Here is a 14,394-nt window from a genome sequence, read left to right as displayed (position 1 = left end):
CCCCCTTCCCTTTTGCAGATGATATGATTGTTTACGTTAAGGTCCCAGCCAATCTTCAAAACAGCTACTAGAGCTAATAATTGAATTTTGGAAGATCACAGGATACATTAATGTAAAAAGAATATCCTTACCTATTATCAGCAAACAATTAGAAATGAAGTATAATCAACAATGACATTTCTAATAACAACCAAAACTAAAAGTAGGTAGGAATAAATCTAATTTAACATTCTGAGAGAAAGAACCCCTAAATAAATGGTGAGATATTTTATGTCTTATGTTTTAGAAGACTGTTGTTAAAATGGCAATACTTACTGAATTTATTTATAGATTCAAAGCAAGCCCAACCAAAATCCCAAGGGAAATTTTATAGAAATTGTCAAGTGGATTCTAAATGAATCTATGAAATGCAAAGGGCCCAGAATAAACAACACAGTAATAAAAAGAACAAAGTTGAAGCATCTACTTTACCTGACTTCATGACTTACTATGTATTACAATGATCAATTCAGCGAAAAAACAAACATTGAAAAAACAGCCCCTCATATGTATCAGAAATTGATTTTCAACAATGATGTCAACTCATTGCAATGAGAGAAAATGAAGTCTTTAACAAAAGATGTTAGACCAGCTGAATATTTAATTCTCTTTCTAAATGAGCATCTACAGTTACCTAGTACTATACACAAAAAGTTAGCTTTGTAAAAATCATGGGCTTGTCAACAAATGGTGCTGGAACATTTGGATATCTACATGCAAAAAGATGAATTTAAAGCCTCAATTCGGGGATCCCTGGGTGGCTCAGAGGTTCAGCACCTGCCTTCAGCCCAGGGTGTGATCCTGGAGTCCTGAGATCGAGTCCCACATCTGGCTCCCTGCATGGAGACTGCTTCTCCCTCTGCCTGTGTCTCTGCCTCTCTCTCTCAATCTCTCTCTCTCTCTCTCTCTCTCTCTCTCTCTCTGTGTGTCTCTCATGAATAAATAAATAAAATATTTAAAAGTAAAGAAAATTAAAAAATAAACAAAGTCTTAATTCACATCACATATGCATATTAACTCCAAATATATCACTGACCTACAATAAAGAGCTCAACTATTCAACCTTTAATTTTTTTTTTTAATTTTATTTATTTATGATAGGCACACAGTGAGAGAGAGAGAGGCAGAGACATAGGCAGAGGGAGAAGCAGGCTCCATGCACCGGGAGCCCGACGTGGGATTCGATCCCGGGTCTCCAGGATCGCGCCCTGGGCCAAAGGCAGGCGCCAAACCGCTGCGCCACCCAGGGATCCCCAACTATTCAACCTTTAGAATATATCATTTGTGGTTTCGGGGTATGCAAGCCTTCCTATATATTCCACAAAATCATTAAAAAAAATAAAAATGCTGATCAATTGAACCTTACCAAGATTAAAAATGTTTGTTGTTCAAAATATACCATGAAGAGAAGGTATCTGGGAGAAATTGTCTATAACAAACATTAGTGGAAAAAAGATTTTAAGAGTCACTTCATAAGAGGAAGATATTTGGCCAGTAAGCACATCATTAGTCATTAGAGAAATGTAAATTGAACCACAATAAGATACTCCTCGACACATCCATCAGAATGACCAAAATTTAAAAAGGTGGACACATCAAATACAGGCAAAGGCATGGAGTAACCATAATTGGTAACTATTGTAAGGAATGTGAAATGGTAAAGCCCACGGAAGCTGTGGCCATTGCCTCTAGAGTTCCCATGAGGCTGCCTTGTGACCCATCCGTTCCAATCCTAGGTATGTGCCCAAGAGAAATTAAAATATCTGTCATACAAATGACCACAGCAACTTTATTTCTAATAGCTAAAACTGGGGAGAAAAAAAACTGAAAACCAACCCATATTCATCAACAAGGGATAAATCAAATGTGGCATATCCATATAATAGAATGCTATTCGGTGATAAAACGAATGCACTCCTGGGGCTCCTGGGTGGCTCAGTCAGGGTTAAGAGTTGCCCTTGGTCCGGTCGCGATCTCAGGGTCCCGGGATGAAGCCCTACACTGGGCATCCTGCTCAGTGGGGAGTCTGCTTCTCCCTCCACCCGTCCCCCTGCTCCTACTAGCTCTCAAATAAATAAAATCTTTTTTTTAAAGAATGCACTATTGTTACATAAAGAAACATGGATTTATCTTAAAAATGACTATTTTTTTTAAAAAAGGCAAAAACAGCATACATAGCATATAATTCAATCCATATACATTTCTAGCAAATGCAAACAGATCCACAGAGTCAAAATGAAATAGTGGTTGCCTGGAAACCAACAGTAGAAAGCAGGATGGATCGCAAACAGGCACAATGACACTTTCATGGGTAACAGAAATATTTGTGATGACATTTTACGGTGGCATATGAGAACCTGAATTCTACATTTTCAAAATATACAACTTATTGTTTATCATATTTTAAATGAAGCATGAGGGGCACCTGGTGGCTGACTCTTGATTTTGGCTCAGCTCATGATCTCAGGGGTGGGGGATCAAGCCCCTAAACTGGGCTCTGTGCTGCCAGGGGGTGATCTGCTTCAGGATTCTTTCTGCCACTCCTCCCGCAAGCTCTTTCTCTCTCTCAAATAAATGAATAAATCTTAAAAAAAGAAAGTGTGAGAAATTAAAGGATCCATTTGTCAATCTAGTTTTCAAAATCCAGTCTTCAGCTCTTGTGTAGAGAAGTCTAGAGTACATCCAATGTAATTTGGGCTATTTACATACCAGAGTTCTAATTCAGGAAACCCAAATAGCAGGCTTTCGGAAAAACTTGGCAAACCAGCTAACTAATAATTATATGAACTTTATTCATTTAAAGAGCCTGGCAACATATAAATGCACTATCGACAAATCAAACCGTATCATCGCAACATAAGGTATATAACAGGAAGAAGTAAGCTCTATTCTACAGGACACCATTGAGATTTTTATCAAGTGTTGGTGATTTAAAACTAGGTATGTTTTTTAAAAACTAGTTTTTAACCTGAGGTAACTGAACTCTAGAAAGTTGAAGGCTACCTTGGGACCAGGTGTCCTGTGGATGCCTCTACACATGACTCTGGAATCCACAAGGCTGCAGGTGTTAATGAACGCTCTGGGGCACAGGCTGCAAGCTGCTGCCATCCCAGTGCATTCCCATTGGCCCACACCATATATTCTTTTAAACCAGAAAATGATGGGGGTCCAACCAGCAAAGGACCTGTATGTTAGGCCACCCTATATAACCTTGCGCCGTCTCTGAAATGCCCTCCGACACCCCTCCACAGCCATCTTCCACCTTCCTCACCCTATAGACCTGACTGCCCCACTTTCCAAATACCACTTACCCCTGTGGCCAAGCAAGCCACAGACCAAGGAGGGAAGGAATGTGCCTTGTAAGGAAATGAGCCCGAGCCACGGCGCATACTGCACAGAGCATCTCCCCCACCTGCCACTTGACCACTGCCTTCCTGCTGCCTCCAAGAATGGTAACCTCCCTGAACCGTAGCTGTTTCCTCAATGTCCCTCAACCTTTTCAATTATGTCCTTTTATTTGGAGGGGAAGACATGGAGCTGTGAACTTTTCTAAAAAAAAAAAAAAAAAAAAACCTGCACCTCTGGCTGTGTATTTTGAGTGAAAATGCACACAACCCCTGTTATTTAGAATATGCAGAAATGAAGGAGCCACTAACATCCGCTGGAGGATAACATCCATTAATCATCACCTCCTTGTAAAGAGATGCGTGTTTTCTCCTAAATCATGAACACATTTATTACACCCGATGGTAGCGTCTCACAGAGAGGGTCCCGTTCCAGTGCAGAGCTTCAGTGCTCCTTTCAAGGTCCCGGTGTGAGCAACATGCCTTGTATTTGAAAGTAACTCTCTGAGGATGCCTGGGGTGTTACTGAGCAGAAATGCCCAAGCGCAACGCTAGTAAATACTCTCGACTAGTCCACCTCTGCAAGTTACATGGGGCTTGCTTTCTTCCCACCTGCAGCAGCTCTTCTCAAAGGTAGTGATGTAGGGACGAGTTAGGGGCCGACGGGGGCTAGGCGGGCAACGATAAGGGAAAGGCCCCATAGTCAGGCGCCTGCACATCCCAAGGAAACAGAGATAAGACAGTAAAAACAGAAAAATTAAACCTGGCTCCCTAGCTCCAAGCTGTTAGGGAGTCTTCTCCTTTGATGGTTACTAGGCTCCCAGAAACCCCCGATGTAGAGAAATGTTATGGAGAAGATAGTAACAGAGAGAAGGGAGCACCTGGTTTGGGCTCCTGATATTTACAAAGAAGCATCTCCAAGTCCACCATGTTTGTTCTAAATAGGCTCCTGATATTCACACGCCCACCCTGATATTGATGAAAAATTCACCAAGTCCCCTGGTCATTTTCCTATACAAGCCAGACTCTACAAGGCCTCAGTGGCAGCTCTGTGGGGACCCCTCTGTAGCTCGGCTTCAGAAACTTCTATCGCTTTGCTCACCTCCATCGTCCACAGGATTCATCCTTCGACTCCATGAGACAAGAACCAAGCTCTCTCATATAAGTAGCATGTGCCTAACTCTACTGGGTTTAAAAAAAAAAAAACACTATACATTATACATATTTTAGAAATATCTAATCTAATATTTTCCGATGCATGGGCACATAGAGTGTGAGAACCATTAGAACCTAAGCAAGAAAAAGTGCTTTGATTACTGTGTGTGTGTCCCATTTGGGATAAGCTCAGCACATTTGAGAGGGGATGGTCATGGGCCTGTGAGAACTGGGCCTGCGGTCAGAGACCATGCCACGGGGGTACATGTACAGCCTGGGACAAACCCAAGAGCTGTCTGATTAAGGAAGACATTTTTAGAAACTTGCAAGAGGACAAGATTTTTTTTTTTTAATGTCAGTTTGCCTCCTTGGGCTGAAAGGGTAGGGGTCATAGGAAGCATTCACTTGTAGGCTTTCCCGATCCTTCCAAGGCTCCCTCTCAAAGGGCCCATACGCCCTGTTCGGCGGGGACTGCTTCCTTGAAGCTGGGAGCCAGCCACGCAGATTGGGCTTTTATAGGAGTGGTTTCTAAAGGGAAAAGGAACAGATGTGGGCTGTAAAATATGTGGCGGTGAGTAGTCCAACAATAGTGATGACCCTGAGGCTTTTGTTGGAGGGTTTAGAGGGGGACCCATACCGTGGGGGGCGTGGGAGATTGTGCCGAGGATAAGCTTCAGAGAGGAAATTGTTAGATCTTAACGTGGTTGGCAGACGGAGCCAAGGAAACTGGGGCTCAGAGCGAGAAGCCAAGAAAATCCAATGAGGGTCAGTGACCTCAGGGGCACGGCTAGGAGGGCACGGCTCCAGATCCTTCTGCAGAAGCCGGCACCTGCAGGTTGTACCCCCCGCTCCTGTAAAGCCCCTCCCCAGCCTGCCTCGGCTCCAGGGCAAGGATGCCCCAGAGAAAAGATCCGAAGGCTTTACTCAAGGACGTTCACAAACCTGGAAGCTGTGAGCAGGTTTCTGAATTCTGCTTCAGTTAATACTCCAGGTGCTATGGGGGTAAGCAAGGGGAGATGTGGGCCAGGAAAAAACTGAGGTTTAAGAAAGACCTATATTTCTGCTCCTGAAAGCCTTATTTGAAAGAATCCTCTAAATTTAAAGGCTTTGGGCTGAAAATACTTTTAATTGTTTGCACAATTTTTATTTATCATTATCACTGGCTGCCTAAGTGCACAAACTTGTAAAATGTCTATTGAAACTACTTCAGTTTAAGAGGAACATTCCGGGGCACCTGGGGGCTCAGCGGTTGAGTGTCTGCCTTTGGCTCAGGGCCTGACGCCCAAGGTCCTGGGATCGAGTCCTGCTTCGGGCTCCCTGCGTGGAACCTGCTTCTCCCTCTGCCTGTGTCTCTGCCTCTCTCTCTCTGTCTCTCATGAATAAATACAACCTCTTAAAAAATTTTGAAAAAAAAATTAGTAACATTTTAAAAGTTTGAAATAAGACTTAAATATTTACATTGTTGATTATTTTTAGCACATTCAGATACAAAGGAAATCATATTTATAGCCAAAGGAGAGTCATTGTGTTGATTATAGTGAAAAAAAAGGATCGCTTCAGGTTCTAAGCAATTTTCTATCCTTTTTTAAAAAAATAATTTTGTGAATTAAAAGCACGTAACTACGAGATTGTGATATATAGTATTCATTCTGCTAAATAATTTTGTAAAGGACTAATATTATTGAATTAAAACGCTTCTACTTAGTGTATTCTGGAGGCTTTGCTGCTATAGGGCATGTAATGATACATCAGCACTGGCTCTGCTATCCAAGTAGTTAAGACAACGAGAGGAGAGAAAAAGAAAATCTGAAGCTTAGAAGTCATTCAACTACTAACCTGGCCATCCACATAAACCTCATTGAAAATCCTGGAAATTTGGAGAACTCGGATTGTTCATTGGTCCTTTCTGCTTATCAGGGCGGACAGCTTCCCCATGAGCCATCTTACCAAACTCTTTTTGCAGATTCACTACCGTGATGAAGAGTAAAAGTCAGTGTCTTACTGACCTCTTGACACTTTTATTTCTTTTCCAGGAAACCAAGGACTAAAAAAATAATAATTTCATTTCCTTTTGAGAGACAATATAGACATGACTCCTGGTGAAATCTGATTATGCCTAATACTGCAGAGATCTCATTTCCTTGCTGACACAATCCTGCCAGCGACACCGTCGCTTCCATTTGGGCCCATTAGACCCTCCTCCTGCTGCCTCTGCACAGCACGGAGCACCTGCCACTGGGTCCCTGTGACCTGTCTCACCTCTTTTGGCTGAGATCCTTCAGTAATAAAACAATGTGGAGAAATACAGGTCCAGGCCCAGATGTCGATGTGCATAGCTCTAGATGGTTTGCATTGATGGCTTTTATGGATGATGTAGTGCTCTGAATCAGAGGGTCTCATCCACAGCATTATTGATATTTTGTGACTAACAATTCTTTGGGGTCTTGTGCGGTGTAGGACATTTATCAATATCTCTGTATTAGACCTACCCTATTCTACGAGTGCCCCCCACCCAGTTGGGACAACCAAAAATGTCTCTAGACATTGCCAATGTGCCCTGGAGCTGAAAGTCACTCCTGGTGGAGAAACACTGATATAAATATAGATAAAGATGAGAGAGAGAGAGAGAACACACGCATGAGCACTAGACACAGAGCGATGGAGATAGGTAGAGATGGAGAGTTAGAGACAGAGATAGGCATAGATAGATGTAGTTGCTTCTACAAGAATTCCAAAGACAGAAAACAGATACTTACAATTAAAACACACACACACACACACACACACACACACACACACACACAACTTTTCTCCAGTAGGGCCTGCCAGGGACACTCAGTAGCCACACCGTTTCAGCATGACGGCAGCATTTCCTCTTGATTACAGCAACTCTGGCTGGCTGCAACCCTGTGGGAGCCCTGGGGCTGGGTCCACGCCCTTGGACTAGCTTTCCAAGCCCCATTGAAGTCACGACAGTGCACCGCGATTATATAGAGGGAAGATAGTTCCCACATCCCACCATCGTCCGGAAGTCCATGGAGGGCGTTAGATTATGAGTTCTTGCATATCATCTATTAAGGAGAATCAGGTGTTGAGAGAAATTGGACATTCCAATACTATATTTATTTTTAAAAGTAAAATACAGAGATCTCTTCATATCAGCCACGGAAGATCCCATTTCCTAAGTTTGCTTGGCGTGCTGTGCGACCTATGTACTCTAACTAGACTCTATGGAAAGGGAGACAATCTTGGTTTTTTTTTTCAGTATTATTAAAATGCACTCATAAACATTCCTTTACATATATTTTGTCATATTTGGAGGTATATTTGTGGAATAAATTCATAGCACAGCCTAGCTGAGTCAGTTTGTTTATAGTTTTTTTAAATTTGAGAGAAATTTCAAAATGTACATCTGAAATAATCCTAAAAAACTCAGACTTGTGAAAACATGTAAAGTTTTGCCATTCAGGATGGTGACACATTACTTTGCATTATTATTCAATTGGCTTTACATATACTTATTGCCATGAATTTCTTTTATTTGAACACTTTGGTCATATTTTTAACAGATTTTCAATTAAATGATTTTCTTTCCTGATATTTCTGATAAGGTATCTTATCCACTAGCAACAGCAGCTTTGTGTCTTGCATACCTGCTATGAATTCTTTTTCTCAATTTGTCATTTGGCTTTTGGATTTTAAATTTTAAGACATCAGATTCTTCAGCCATTTTCTTTATGATTTCTAACTGATGTGTACTGAAGAATTTTTTTAGTATTTTTTGTTATTCCATGTTAATAGTTAAATTGGTGATCCAATGTATTTATTTTAGTCATTAAGTACTGAAGATAAGGTTTTATATTTTATAAAATCATGTCTACTTTCAGGTTCCCATGACCAAAACCACAGAATATCTTTGCTGAACATGGATATCATTTGTCAGGCTTCTTGTCATCTGTTCTCTTTCTAGGACTTGAAATGCTTTCCCTTACATCTGCAAGTATATAAGGAAAGTGTCCTGGGAGTGGGAGCTTATTGAATATTTTCCATAAGCATATTTTTTTGATGATCCAAAAGGCTTCTCTGACCAAATGAACAAGTTTTCTGCTTTCAAAATGGCCAAGATAGGGATCCCTGGGTGGCGCAGCAGTTTGGCACCTGCCTTTGGCCCAGGGCGCAATCCTGGAGACCCGGGATCGAATCCCACATCGGGCTCCCGGTGCATGGAGCCTGCTTCTCCCTCTGCCTGTGTCTCTGCCTCTCTGTCTCTCTCTGTGTGTGACTATCATAAATAAATAAAAAATTTAAAAAAAATGGCCAAGATATTGAAACGAACCATCAGTGTTTGGCTACTGCAGAAAAAAATCACCAGTTTGACGAGGGAGCGGCTGAAATTCAAATGCATGTTAAAACTTGCTTGTGGTATTGCAAACATAATTCTTCCAATCTCCCTTAAACAGTTTGTTATCTTATTTCTGGGATTTCTACACACTAGCAGTGTCATCATTTTTGTTAATAAACACAAGTCTTATGAATATGTTTATATAATATAGTTGGTCTCAACCAAAACTACCTATTAAAATCAGCTGGGGTAATTACATACAGAGATGGAGATGGAGATGGAGATGGAGATGGAGATGGAGATGAGAGAGAGAGAGAGAAAGATAAAGATGACAGAGATATATAGCAGTGCTCAGGCCTCAATTTTATCCTTGAATTTCTCATTTCCATACTAGCCTACTGCAGATAGCCAACTTAAAGAAACAAAACACACAAAAAAATAAAAAAACAAAATAAATAAATAAATAAACTCATCCTTACACAGTAAGCACTAACCTTGCCTATGAGTTCCTAAATTAAAGCATATGTTGAGGAAAAAAAAAAAATATATCATTCAATCATATGTTAAGAAAGGAAATTTGAAAGATGTATCAGAAACAATTATTTTTTATTTCATCACCTACAGTATGTTATGTAAAGTGGTGGACACAGCTACAAATTCTCCTAATTATGGGAATACGATCGATTTATACAAGAGGACCAGACACCACCAGTGTCCCCCCTCAGCTTCTCTGCAGGGTCTTCATTAAGGTACGAGAACCTGTTTCAATAACATGTAAGCACCGCTTGGGTTTCTGGGCTTTATGGCCTGAGACATTCCCTCTGTTGGAATGGGCTCTCGTGACATGTTTTCTCCCCAGCTACCAGGCCCAGCTCTCCGGGGCCTCCTTGCCATGTGCCTGTGTGGTCAGGCTGGCCGTTCCTTCAGTTCCTGACCGTGTGGCTGGCTGAATAGGATACTGGGTCAAGATACCTGTTTGCTGTTAGCGTGGAACTCTAGTCTCCGTAGAATCTTTTAGACCCTCTTTGCACTACGTTTATCAGAATATTAATTGGAGCATTAGTCACCATCCAAGCTAAAAATAAAATGATGCTTTGATTTTTATCTGACTGTTGATCTGTGAGTGGCTCTGTTGGGACCTCTTATGAGCAATGGGGGACAGAAAAGCAGAATGTAGGCACTGCTAGATCTCTAGGCTGATATAATCTGAATGGAATTGAAACCTCTTTTTAGCCCTTAAAACATCTGAAGTTCTAAACATCACTAGATATAGTTAATATTACAAAGGTTTCTTAGCTAATTTTAATGCATTCAGGCACATGATTACAGAAAAAGGTACTGGAGAAAACAGTGATATTTTAGCAACACTTATACATGATCCCCTCACTTTGATGGCCCTATCACATTAATCTCTAGCTTCTTATCATCATTGTAGAAAACAAGGGATAATCTTGCATAAGTCACAGAAGGATTGCCGAGATCACTGCCAAAGCTATTTTCTTGTATTCTACAATAATCATGGAATAATATATTCTGATTTCCCACATATGCACGACACAGTTCCCCTCCATAGATTCACTTTTATCCATTTATTGAGGTTATAATGTTATCACAGTTGGAGATTAATGCCAACTTCGATTATTTTCTGATTTGGGGACAAATCAACACTACTTCACTACTTCATATTTAGAGAACACCTACTGGATAGCAGTCTCTCACTTGGGACGATTAACTCATGCTCATCCAGAGGAGAGATAGAAGTGGCCATATCCATCAATACCAGTGAAGACACACTCGTGACACAAGTCTTGGCCTCAGAGGATGTAAATTCTATTTGACACACTCAACACAGAGATAGACAACCCCAACAACAGGCAACGTCAGAGTCTGTGTAATTTCAAAGGAGCATATCCTTCAAGGTCTAAGTTACTGGGATGTGCTAAAGGAGCTCAGAAAAAATGGAACTTTTCTCCATGGTTGTTTTTTAACATGGGATGCACCGGCAAAATATTCTGAAATACATATAATGTGAAGTGGATTTTGGAAGTAGGATGTCATTTAGGTGAGCAGAGGGAATGATGAGGAAATTGAGGTGATAAAGATATTCTCTTGTAAAATCAGGTTAAGGAATAACCTACATATTCTTTCAACTAAATAATAAACTCCTGAGATGCTGTAGACAATGTTGTTGACCCTTCTCCCAAATCCAGACATTGAAATACTAATCTCCAATGCAACGCTATTTGAAAGTGAGTCCTTTGGGAGGTGAATAGGGCAAAAGGGGGGGGGGGGTGTCTCATGAATGGGATTCACAACCTTATAATAGAGATCCTAAAGAGCTCCCTTGGCCCTTCTACCATGTGAGGAGACAGGAGAAAACAGTCATCTATGATCCAAGAAGCCAGTTCTCACTGAATATTAAATTTGCCAGAACCTTGATCTTAGACTTTCAACCTCCAGAAATATGAGGAATGAATGTCTGAGTAATGGAGAGATGTTGCAAAATAAAAAGTGTAAGACTTGACGACTACATAATTGGACCCTTGTGGGAATTTGAGAAGCAAGATAGAGGGCAGAGTCTATAAAGGGTAGAGATTCAAAAAATAGCAATAATGTGACAGGTCAATGACAGGTCATAAAAGTCACTGGTTGTAAGTCTAGGTACTTCAAAGAGCAGATTTTTTTCTTTTTTAACGTAATCTCTGCACCCAATGTGGGGCTTGAACTCATCACGTGGAGATCAAGTGTTGTATGCTCTTCCCACCAAGCCAGACATGTGTTTTTCAAAGAGCAGACTTCTATTCCTAACTTTGAGTCAAATCTTTTCTCTTGTACTTAAGAGAAGCCTTAATTTACCTTTCAATATCTATTTGTTAAAATTTAATTTATTGATGGAAGTAGACATTATATGTGTTTATCTGAATTATATAAATAATCCAAGATGATAACACATTGCATGTTGGAGATTTTTGTTTTGTTTCATTTTTTGCTTTAAATACTTTTTTTTCTTATATAGGGTAAATAATACGGATAGTCTTCGCTAAAGATCAAATTACATTACAAAATTACAACAGCCTTCACATCCTAAATTCTGTTAGTTATTAAATCTAAATTATATATTACTTGAAAAAAATTCTTTACTGTAGCTAAACAAAAGAAATAATAAAATTTTCAAGTTCTTTAATAAAAAATTATTATTTATTATTTTTTAGTGCACATGTTGAGCTAGTAAAAACAGTTTCTGTGCTTCAGCAAAGCAAGAATTTGGACCAGGACAGCTCTAAGAAAAGAACTTCTATGACAACTCAGTGGGTCAGGGCAGGCATCAGGCCTCCTACAAAACATCCTTGGAATTCCAGAACTGCTGTGTGTGTTATGTTCAAGAACTAGACAAGTAGACAACGGTTCCAAGATCTAATGGTAGCAAGCATGGAGACTAGTCTCCTCCACCTTGTTAATTAGAATTTGATAGTAATTGAAACTGCTTTGCCATTAACCAATGTTGAAATGTTGCAACCACCTTAATGAGTGAAGAAAGGGTGCAGGTGCAGGCAGGGAGAGCCAGGGGCCCCTGACTAGGCTCTGGAACTATTTCTGGCAGGCAAGAGCCCTAAGCCAGAGTGAACAAGAGATAAGAGAATGGACCAGACCATGGCCCCGGATGTTACAGAGAATCTTTCTCTGGTGCCCACAGTGTGTAATCACAGAAAATGACCAAACCTCAAAGAATGAAGTCATTAAGGGTGTCAGCAAGAGTCCTGGCTCCAACCAACACAGTACAGGAATCTCAAGGCCACAAGCTTCCCAGGCAGTTCTGCACAGAAGACTGCCCCTAAAAGCCCTCGGTGGCCACCCGTTCAGGACCCCTCTGACTCTAGAGAGCTTCCTCTCTGCTTTCTGTTCTCAACTTCACTTAATACATTTTCACTTCACTTCACCCCTTGGTGTCTATGAGCTTCATTCTTGGACTCTGTGAGACAAGAACCCTGCAATCCTATAACATCAACAAAGCTCATATTCCTATTTTATGTCGTAATTTATCAAAAATGTCATATGAGTAAAGACTCTTAGCACTTAGGACACCGTGACATTCTGTTTCTGATGTTTTGCCTATTTGTGTAATGATACCTGGAATGGTCACTTCTGTCCCAGAAGAGCTACCCTCAGCCCATAGACTGTCCACATGAAGGTGTCCTAAGTGTGGAGATACAAGAAATCTAATAGAGATTAGATTCATAGAGACAAAGCATTTTCCTCACATTAAAGACTAGAAACTGGTAGAAATCTGACATATTTAGTCTCTGTCTCAAACAAAAAACTGTAGGTAACTGAGTAATTTATAGCAACCCAAGTGATTCTTTCTTATTGGCCTTGTGTGTGTTTCTTTCTCTGGTAAAAATATCTATGTCAGTTAAAAAAAAAATCATGATGTTGTACATATAACTCACCTATATTTCTAAAGCTCATTAAGGCACTGATACCAATTTATATACTCTTCACTGAAATAAAATACAATGAATCTAGTTATTCTAACCTTAATATTTCCACTGCTGATCTTTTTATAATACTGAAGATAATAGGAATGTTGTTTTCTAAACCTTATAGTTAAGATAGAAAATGGCCATAATGTCATGGTAAGAGCATAGACAGGGAATCAGATTAACATTTATGCAGATCTCCTTTAGAATAAGGTAAACTATAGGAATTATAATAAAGTAAAATAATTATAAAACATAATATATATTAAAATAAGAATATTTTAAATTATAAATTAAAAAATAGGAAATAGAAATATTGACAAGGAAATATTTTTAAAGAGTACATATGGAGAATTTTCTTAGTGGAAAGAGAAAGAATTACTTTTAAAAGAGAGTCATCTGATGATATTTGAATAAACTGGATTCTCTATTTCTTTGCAGTTTCTATTAAAATTCTTACTATTGTTATAACATATCACCATTCTCTAGTATAATTTATTTGGAATAAAAACTAGTAAATACTAATTTTTAGAAGAGCAGGAAATGGGTAAGAAATCTTGCATCGAATTACCAAGGATTATATTTATGGAGACTTTCCCAAACATCCAAAGTGCACAACCATATGTGTTAGGAGAAAGTTTACCTAAGTAATTTATAATTGTAGTGCAATATATATAGTTGGGTGCAATATATGACAAAAAGGGTAACTGGAGAAGAGTTGCTAAAAACAGACAACACATATTGTAAAGACGCAGAAAACCCAAAAGGTGTTTTATATATGAAAATACATAAAGAAAGTGCAAATAGAAATTATCATTATATGTTTAATGCATTAACTTATATATACATTAGTATATTAATATTTTACCTAGATTTTTTTCCTCAATTCACAAAATAAAATATGAAGTATGTGATTTGTGTGTATTTCTGCAGGCATTAGCAATGATAGTATTTTATTTATCCAAGCCATACAATTTCTTCTGCCCACTAAAAATTTTCCTACAAACTCTGTATAGTCAACAATAATCTCTAATTA

The 14,394-nt window shown here is 39.4% G+C and overlaps 1 protein-coding gene across 2 annotated transcripts in view; it reads right to left on the bottom strand.

Annotated features, from left to right (window-relative positions):
- The window catches only part of CSMD1 (CUB and Sushi multiple domains 1), a 1,871,666-nt gene that overhangs the window by 1,514,044 nt on the left and 343,228 nt on the right, over nucleotides 1-14,394 (bottom strand). The gene's annotated exons all lie outside the window — the stretch shown is intronic.

Source organism: Vulpes vulpes, chromosome 7 (genome assembly GCF_048418805.1).
Source record: "Vulpes vulpes isolate BD-2025 chromosome 7, VulVul3, whole genome shotgun sequence".
Lineage (NCBI taxonomy): Eukaryota > Metazoa > Chordata > Mammalia > Carnivora > Canidae > Vulpes > Vulpes vulpes.
The sequence above is the reverse complement of the archived record's forward strand: the minus strand, read 5'-3'. Positions and strand labels throughout refer to the sequence as shown.